This window comes from Xenopus laevis, chromosome 9_10S (genome assembly GCF_017654675.1).
Source record: "Xenopus laevis strain J_2021 chromosome 9_10S, Xenopus_laevis_v10.1, whole genome shotgun sequence".
Classification (NCBI taxonomy): domain Eukaryota; kingdom Metazoa; phylum Chordata; class Amphibia; order Anura; family Pipidae; genus Xenopus; species Xenopus laevis.
The window spans coordinates 41575828-41586015 of record NC_054388.1 but is presented as its reverse complement, the minus strand read 5'-3'; positions in this window follow the sequence as shown (position 1 = coordinate 41586015).

Genomic DNA, 10188 nt, shown 5'->3' with positions numbered 1-10188 from the left:
ATACTTAGTTTTTATGCAATTAAAACTTGCTTTCGAGCTTGGAATTCAAAAATAAGCAACTGCTTTGAGGACCCTGAGAGCAACATCCAAGGGTTTGTAGAGCAACATGTTGCTCACGAGCTACTGGTTGGGGATCACTGCCCTAGATGCAAGTGCAAGAACACTAAGTGGGCCAAAAGTACGAATTTAAACACCAATTATGCCCAGGGTATGGCCGTGCTCCACTGTGTTGGCAGTTCAAGGCAGTCCTGTCTTTTGCCTGTTGTACAGGATCCTGCTGTAATTTGCTTCTGTTGGTGTTTCCTAACTTGTGAGTCCAGTGTCGGACTGGGATGCCAGGGGCTCACCAGAAAACCTTAGACTGTGGCCCACTTTCCAAACTATTATTCCTCCTCTCCTTACTTAACCTCTTTATTTTTCTAGTATTTTATCTTTACATACTATACTCTACAGGCCCGGACTGGCAATCTGTGGGTTCTGGCAAATGCCAGAGGGGCTGCTATAAGGTGCCATAGAAAATCAGTATTTAGTGGGCTGGTGGGGGCTGTTTGGGCCTCTGTGCAGGCAGAGTGGGCCTCTATGTACCTGAAATGCCAGGGCCTATTTAAATTCTCAGTCCGGACCTGATACTCTATTCTTCCATTATTAAGTGTCTTAAAGAAATAGGGAATGACCATGAAATAGGCCAGAGGGCCCACTGACACCTGGGCTCATCGGAAGTCTTCCTGGTATGCTTCCAGTCTGAAAATGTGCAGGTCTAAATGAAGGGTGCCCCCCCACCTGATCATTATGAATATAGCACTACCAGTTCAGGGGCTAAAATCCATGGTTCATTGCAGGGCCCAGACCCACTCCCTGGATAAAATTACTTCTGTGGGAAAAAAAAGTGTGGCGCGTAAAAAAGGGGGCCCTGGGATAGCAGCACCGGTGGGCCCCGTCCCCCAGTCCGACCCTGGTTCACTGTACCTGTTTATTGCATGTAAACCTTGCAGTCCGTTGGCAAATAGGCCCCAAATACAGTGAATTAAACTGGATGTTAATCTGCCGCACAGTAAATTAATTTGTGTCCCCAAATCTTGCAGAAGTTATCAGCTGCAGGGTGTTCTTTCTCTGTCTAAAGTGCACACCCCATTGAGCTGCAATTAGGGATGCATCTGGCCTTGCTATATGTTCTATTATTAACACTGGCATCAAAAATAATTTTTACCAGCCAAGTTGGTAAAATATCAGACACATGGCAACCCTAGCTACACTATCTTTTTCATGGAAGTGGTATAATCAGCAACACATACCTACACTAAATGCAAAAAATGCACAAAAAAACTGCTGTATCTTCCCATACGAAGCAGTGACTGGCACTGTAATATTACTGCCCATGCATCTTCATCATGCTATTAACATACCTACACTGTATGTGTATATATATATATATATATATATATATATATATATATATATATATATATATATATATATATATATATATATATATCTATATATCTATATATCTAGATATCTATATATATATATATAGATATATATATAGATATATATATAGATATATATATAGATATATATATAGATATATATAGACAAATACAATATATAGAGTGCAGAGGACTCTTGTATTTGTCTATATGTATTTCGTGGTCACAGCCTCATTGCACCCCCGCCTAATGGTTTTAAAAATAGTGGTGAGCACAACTTTCCCTTGTTTTATATATATACAGTATATATATATATTGTGGTAGAGTGACTAGGAAAAGGAGGAAAAAGGTCACTCTAGCCTTTAATTTCTCCCCAGGTACTGAGATAGGCTCCGGGAAGGGAGTTATTAAACAGAGAATCTGCGCTCTGTTTCAAGATTTCAGTAGCCAGGGACTCCATTCCATAGAGCCAGTCCAGAGATTGGAGTTCACCTTCCACAGGAAAGCTGTCCTGTGGAAAGACTATTTAAAGTTAATTGGAATAGGAGAGGGTGTCTCTCAACAGGGCACAGCAGGTAGGAGACCTGGCTGTGTGAGGAACTCCCAGAGGAGCTGGGGGTGCTGCCTGTTACTGCAAGAAGCAAGAGGGAGCCCGTGACTCTCGCAGAGAGTACTGTGAAGAGAGTGAGGAAGCCAGGAGGCTGAATAACCACTACAGGAAGGAGTCCTGTGAGTACAGGGGTGAGCCAAACTATTTGGTTGTGCTGGTTGTCCACAAGGGGCCCAGTCTAGTCAGGGACTGCCTCAAAGTGTGAAGGTAGTGCCCAGTGGGCTAGGTTTTATTTTTATGATTTATGTTTGTATGATACAATGGTCACCCCTGTGTCTGTCCATTATTGACGGTGTGTGTTAAAGTTAGAAAATAAATCTGTATTTTCCTTGAAGAAGCTGTGTGTCCCTGTCTTTCTGCTCCTTTCTCCTATGCTGCCTGCTCACCATTGACTAATCCCCCCTAAAAGTTACGTGTTCAAGCCGCCAGCTTTTCACATATGGTGTTTCGGATGCGGGCAAAACAAGGAGCAATAAAGACATACACCTGTTTAAAGGGCTGATGAGCCTAAGAGACTTTACCTATAAGCCAGTGATGAATATGGCAATTGGTGCTGCTAATCCCATTTCTTCAGCTGTTCAGCAGGAGGCTGTGAGGGCCGTGTTAAAGAAACAAGAACAGCACGATGGCGACTGGTGGATGAAGTTCCACAGCGACTGGGAGAGAGTCTGCGCGCCAAATGTGGTAAAGATGCCAATGGGGAAGAGACTGCAAAATGCCCCAAAAGTGAAACGTGAGCGTTTCTGTGAGTTGCAAGGAGCAGTGGCAGCTCCTGAAAAGTCTGTAGAGGAAAAGACTAATTTTTTCTGTGTACCACAGAGAGAGTTCTTCCAGCAAGCTTCCTTAAAGGTACAGCGACCTGTGTGTTTTCATCAGATGCCAAAGGAAGTGCGGGAGACTTCGCGAGTGGCAATGGAAGTCACTGTGTCTGGATCCAAACAAGGAAACTGGTTCCCAAGAGGTGGTACCCCAAAGTTGGAGCCCAGGCAGTGGGCACAAGTGCAGCATGCCAAGGAGAGAGGGTATGCTGGTTTCACAGTCCAGTCTGGCAAGATTGGCCAAAGATTATCCCCAGCAGTTCCAGAGAGTCTGATGCCCTTCAGGAATGGTGAGACTGTTCTTAAAGGGGCGGTGGAAAGGGAACAGCAGGCTGGGGGGGATAAAAGACTGGGACTGTGGGAGGAAAGGCAAGGTCCTGGAACCTAAAGAGTTATGTGCGCAATCAGAGTGCACTGTGCCTGTTAAAGGTACTGCTGAAAAGTCAGTAGAGGTAAAAGTGAATGGGATTTCACTGTGGATCACACTGGACATTTAACTCAACTAAGTCGGTGGTGTTGCATGAACTGTTAATGTTTGTTCTACCCTGGCAGGAGATGCAAGTGAACTCTGAACCGACTGTATGTCTGTCTTTTGAAACCACCAAAGGGACAGTTGTCCACTCCCTGGTAGTTGCCAGTGAGGGGGAGGTGGAAATTGTTCTGGGAACAGACTTTCCCCTATTCTGGGAGTTGTGGGGAACCCACAAAGGTTTAAATGTGGGGCAATCAAACCAGGTGGTTAATAATGTCTGTTCTATGCAAAATGTTATGTGTAATTTTGCTGACCAATGTCCAGATGTGAATCCGATGTGTGTGACTGTGGGGTGTGAAGTAACACCCAAAGTAAAAAGTTTAGGGGTGACCCCCAAAGTCAGTTTTTCCCTAGCAGAGGTGAATTCTGCAGTGCAAAGGCTGGAAGGTTTAAAGCCTAATTTAACAAACCTAAATGTTGCCAGTGTGAATAAGTATGAGACTGCAACTCTGGTGCAAGAAACAGCAGCAAATGTGGAAAAAAGTCTGCATGGGGAATTGTTGAGCAGAGAAAGCTCAAGTACTTTGGCAAACAAGGAGTTAAAGCCAATAGATGGTAACCCTTTGTTTCCCTGCAGTAGCTCATCTATCAAAAGTCTTAATGGGGATGGGTTTACAAATGGGCAGTCTCAGTCAGGTGGTATGGATAACTTGACTGGGCTTATTGAAAGGGAAAGGTGTGCCCACTGTTTTAGTATAGAGCATGTTACAGACAACTGTGCTCTATATTTTGCAATACAAAGGCTGTTTGAAGTATGCAAGCAGAACTCTGGGAATGAGACACCTGAAAGTATGTCAGGTGAGAGACCTGAAATCCTTGACTGCCAAGCTGTGTGTGTGAACACAGTCAATGCAAATGATAGTTTGGAAAATAGTATCATGAGTCTTAATGGTGATAAGCCAGATGGGATGTCTGAGGAAGCGAGTGATAAAAATGTACCATTGCCTCCTGAATCTGTGTGTGTGCAGGTGTCAACCACAGAACTGTTCTCCAGTGTGAGAGTTAAAACACAGTGTGCTGTAGAGGGAAAGGTTTGTGAAGTAACAAGTTCCCCAGTAAAATGTGTGCCTTCTATTGAGAAGTGGAGTGTGCCTGAGAGTAGCTTAACGGCACAGACTGCCGGTAAAACAGTGAATGTGAACAGACCCGAGTGTGCTGATATGGAGAATGGTCACATGGCTGTCAATGGGGATAAGCCACATGGAGTGATTGCGGTTGAAAGCGAAGTCATGACTCCTGTGTTACATTCCATGGAAAGAGTCTTGCAGTCAGAATCGGTCTGTCTGACAGCGGTTGCATTGGGTCCCAATACAAGTGAGGCCAAATGTGAGTTGCTTGCTAACCCTGAGCATGTGACTGAATGGGTGTCTGGTTGTATAACACAAGTCTGTGAGCAAGATGCAACCAGAGGGCAGACTAAAACTGTTGGCCATGGGCTTGAATTGAAAGCCTTCAGTGTGTTTAAAAACCCATCATTGCCAGTTGCGGAAGGACACCCTATATCCCAGGCAGTGGGTAAAACTAAAATGCAAAGCGTGCATGATGGTAACAGAAATGCCAAAGGGTGTGTGTCTTCCCTAGTAAATAAAATTCAGGAGTTGGAAGTGTGTGTGGCCGCTCCCATAGAGACACATATGTCAGATTCATGTGGTAGCAATAATACGTTTTCATTGAAGGGTTCATCCAAACAGAACTCCCAAAAGTTGAGTAGGAGAACCTGGGTGACTAAAGTAAGGCAAAAGTGCAAGTACATGGTGATGCTTGAGAGTCACTCAGCCTTACAAAGAAGCATGCATGTGGTATCCCTGATTGAGATGTGTGGGTTGGATCTCATGCATAGGAAAGAAAACATGAGGAGACTTGTAGAAATCCCTTTAGGAGAAAAAGAATTTCTATTAGGGTTTCAATGTGCTCACCCCTACGGGTTGAAGCAGAGAGGGGGGATATGTGGTAGAGTGACTAGGAAAAGGAGGAAAAAGGTCACTCTAGCCTTTAATTTCTCCCCAGGTACTGAGATAGGCTCCGGGAAGGGAGTTATTAAACAGAGAATCTGCGCTCTGTTTCAAGATTTCAGTAGCCAGGGACTCCATTCCATAGAGCCAGTCCAGAGATTGGAGTTCACCTTCCACAGGAAAGCTGTCCTGTGGAAAGACTATTTAAAGTTAATTGGAATAGGAGAGGGTGTCTCTCAACAGGGCACAGCAGGTAGGAGACCTGGCTGTGTGAGGAACTCCCAGAGGAGCTGGGGGTGCTGCCTGTTACTGCAAGAAGCAAGAGGGAGCCCGTGACTCTCGCAGAGAGTACTGTGAAGAGAGTGAGGAAGCCAGGAGGCTGAATAACCACTACAGGAAGGAGTCCTGTGAGTACAGGGGTGAGCCAAACTATTTGGTTGTGCTGGTTGTCCACAAGGGGCCCAGTCTAGTCAGGGACTGCCTCAAAGTGTGAAGGTAGTGCCCAGTGGGCTAGGTTTTATTTTTATGATTTATGTTTGTATGAGACAATGGTCACCCCTGTGTCTGTCCATTATTGACGGTGTGTGTTAAAGTTAGAAAATAAATCTGTATTTTCCTTGAAGAAGCTGTGTGTCCCTGTCTTTCTGCTCCTTTCTCCTATGCTGCCTGCTCACCATTGACTAATCCCCCCTAAAAGTTACGTGTTCAAGCCGCCAGCTTTTCACAATATATATATATATATACAGGATAGCATTCTGGAGCACTCCCAAGTGTTCGTTAATGCCTAGGTGCTGGTTAAATTCTAAATAGCAAAATTGGTAAATAAACCGCACGACCAGGACTTTCGTAAAGTGTGAAAAAACAAAGGTTATTTTATTTTCGACGTTTCGGCTCCTAACTTAAGCCGTCTTCAGGAGGTGAAAACTGCACACACGACACACACATTTAAATGCTAAAATGGCGCCAACCATGAGGTGATGACGTCATCACACCACAGTGTTTCCATTGGTGATAGTGAATACAACGTGTATGGCCCCATAATGGCTGGGTTGAAGAAAACAATGTTATATAATACATAGTTGAGTCCAATCAGGGACTTCATATATCACATTATTAAAATATATACACAGTGACACATGTGAACTATCGTGCTGCTCCCCAGTGCTCATGTGTAAATTAAAAACTTACCATAGTGCACATTTAATGCGCTATTAGTCTCATACCCCCAAGGGAATTGTTAGCAACGCTCCTGTATTACCTTATCGCCGTACCTGTAGCACACATACCTCCAATCATTGCAATAGTAAGCCCTGTGTTGCCGCATCATTCAGATAGAATCCAAAGGCAGTCAGTCTGTGACCCGAACGAGCTACTGACAGCTCCCCGTGGATCCAAGCGTGTGATTGGAGTGCGTGCGCCCATCAATCAACCTTATGGCTCGCAGTGTATTCGTCCTTCTGCAACAGTGTGGAGCGCCGGCCTCTCTCGGTAGCACCGATCAGCGTGTGACACAGGCTGCCAATAGGCGCCAGTGTTCACGCCAATCAGTGCATCTTGCAGGCATTCATCTGGCTCACATCTGAGTAATCATCAACCCTGTGGCACACTGTATAGTCATCCTTCTGTAACGATGTGAAACGCCGACCTCTCACACTGGCACCAATCCGCGTGTGACACTGGCTGTCGGAAGGTATCAGTGTTCCCGCATATCTGCGCGTCGCTCAGGCATTCATCTGACTTCATCTGTGTCAAGGGCCCTCTCGTTATGACTGAGGCGATTGAGTTCTTATTGACCAATATATTGATTTGAGCATGACGATTACTCCACAACAATACGCCATACATCTCGATTAAATTGTGGACTGGAAATGGATGCAGCTCTGACGCAAACTGGAGTTGATACTGCAGGGGAGTACACTTTCTCAACAGAGGACGCTGAAAGAATCCTATTCGCTGATTTACCTGTCTCTTCTGATACTGGTAGGACCCCTCGGGACTTATATCATCATGTTTTAAGCTTAAAAAAAAGGGAAGTGGATTTACATTTACATGGGTCATATTTGTCCAACTATCATAGACAAAAGCTCATCCCTAGGGGTTTTCGTATTAGAAATATCCCCACTTTGGGTCGTTCCAACTCTGATTTCTGTAGTAAGTGGTGCAAGATTCTGAATAAATGTTCATCCGATTTACTTTTATTGGTTATTGAATTTTTAGGAAAGGAATTGAAACAGACACAATCGGATATTTCTAAATTTGAAACTGACCACTTACTACAGCTATCTCAAGATAAGTCTGTAGACTGACTGAAGAATATTGATTCTAACTTACAGAAGTATAAACAGGAATTATTATCATTTAAAGAAAGGAAACTGGTAACTGTTAAGGAGGACTATAGGCAGAAAAAAGTATACAGATGGCTACTGGGAATCTCGAATCAAACCACTAGGAGATCAAGTCGAAGATTTAAACCAAGGTCATTTAACACAGTAGATAGTTCAGGTGACTCCACTGATTCGGATCCCAGTACCTCCACACATACTGCCCAGCCTTTTTTAGGCACCCACCCTTCTCCTCCCACTCACCCAGACAGAGGAAGAGAGGGGCAACTAGAAGGGGAGGAACAAATCGTCACAAAAAAACCGCCACGGAGGGGCACGAGGAGAATATAGTGGTAAATCTATCACAACACTCTCTAACCATGGGGGAAAGTAGACTCTTAAACAGGGGCTTGAAATTCATTCCCACTAACCATTCTGATGCATTTGGGGTATATAAAGACATACATAGGTTTAAGAGGAATCTTAAACTAAGGGACTACTTCAAGGACAAGGATAAAGGGGAGATACCTGCTAAAGGACTCAAACCCAGAAGTAGTTTTGAACCTCCAAACACAGCCCCGTCGATTGCTACCTTTACCCATTTACTAGCTAATGATTCATGTACAATACATCAAAAGAAGGGCCACATGTACTCTAATTTACTCACTTGTGAAAGGGATGCCCTTAAATCTTTGAAAGCTGATAACAATCTTATCATTAGACAGGCGGATAAAGGTGGGGCAATAGTTCTATTGGACAAAACGTACTAAGAAAGGGAGATTCTCCAACAATTAGCTGACACGAACACATACTCCAGACTGACAGGGGACCCAACAAAAGCTTACAAACAGTCGTTGGACTCTTTAACTGAATTAGCCAGGGACTCAGGATGAATTAATGACAGTATACATAGATTCCTAGTGACAGAATTTCCCAAGATACCATTTATATATACTCTACGTAAGATCCATAAATCCATAACTGAACCCCCAGGGCGTCCCATTATTTCGGCCATGGATTCCCTATTCCAACCAGTGGCCAAATATTTGGACCAGTATTTGCAGCCTGCAGTTCAGTCTATGGAGTCCTATATTAGGGACACTACACACCTACTAACACTCCTGAAGGATTTGAATGTATCAGAAGACAGTCTATTGGTTACGATGGATGTGTCTAGTCTGTACACAGTAATTCTACACACTGGTGGTATTGGGGCATGCAGAGATACGCTAACCAAAAGACACACCGGGTTACCTCCCACTGAATTTTTGATGTCTTTATTGGATCTCATACTGTCCCACAATTACTTCAAGTTCAAAGGGGCTTTTTTTCTACAAATCTCAGGGACCACGATGGGCTCTAACGTCGCCCCTTCATTCGCCAATTTGTATATGGAACAGTACGAGACCCAATATCTGTTGCCTATGGGGGGAAAGAACATCCACTTCTATAAACGCTATATAGACAATTTGCTTTTGATTTGGCAAGGTTCTGAAGATGAACTCCTAAGTTTCCATTCCTCTTTGAACAAGTTGGATTTACCCATTAAACTCAGCTTGGAATATGATAAACAACAAATTCATTTTCTTGACATAACTATTTTCAGACACCTATACTAGGTACTTCTCTGTATAAGAAACCGACTGATCGCAATAGCCTAGTACATGCACACTCACACCATCCACCGCACATGTCCCGAGGAGTTCTATTTTCCCAGTTCTTGCGAATTATTCGAAACAACTCTGACAGGGAGACCGCTGAACTACAACTCTCTGCATTAAGGTCACAATTTGCCTCAAGGGGATACTCAAAGGTGTTGATTGATGAGCAGTTACAACGGGCCAAAGTGTACACACAGGAGGAGTTATTGTCTAAAGATGAACATCACCCCAGAGAAAATCCTGACCTAATTTTTGTGACAGATTGGACAGACAAGAGTGCACATATTAAGAAATCCTTAAAGAACAGATGGGAAATCCTAAAATCTGATGGCAGTTTGCCGTTCTTTGAGACAAAAGCTCCTTTGGTTGCATACAGAAGGGGTCCCAATTTGAGTGACTTGTTTGTAAAAAAAGAACTAATGGATACCCCCAAGAAAGGTACCACATGGTTAGACAAACCACTATGAAAAGGATGTTTCAGGTGTGCTGGCTGTCTTACTTGTAACTGGATGTTACAGGGCTCCCAGTTTACGCATCCTAGGACTGGCCAGAAATTTAACATATCGCACAGGGTGACCTGCACCACGGACCATGTGGTTTACATGGCGTGGTGTCCATGTGGACTTCACTATATAGGAAAAGCTTCTACCACCTACCGTGAGAGAATGAACAATCATAGGAGTGCGATCAGAATGGCCCTCAATTCAAGAAAAGCGGATCAACCGATATCGAAACACTGGCTGTATTGTAAACATACACTACCACAATTCAGACATATGATAATAGACCATGTACCGGTCCCCAAAAGGGGTGGCAACAGGGACTTACTATTAGTCCAAAGAGAATCGATGTGGATTTACAGATTGA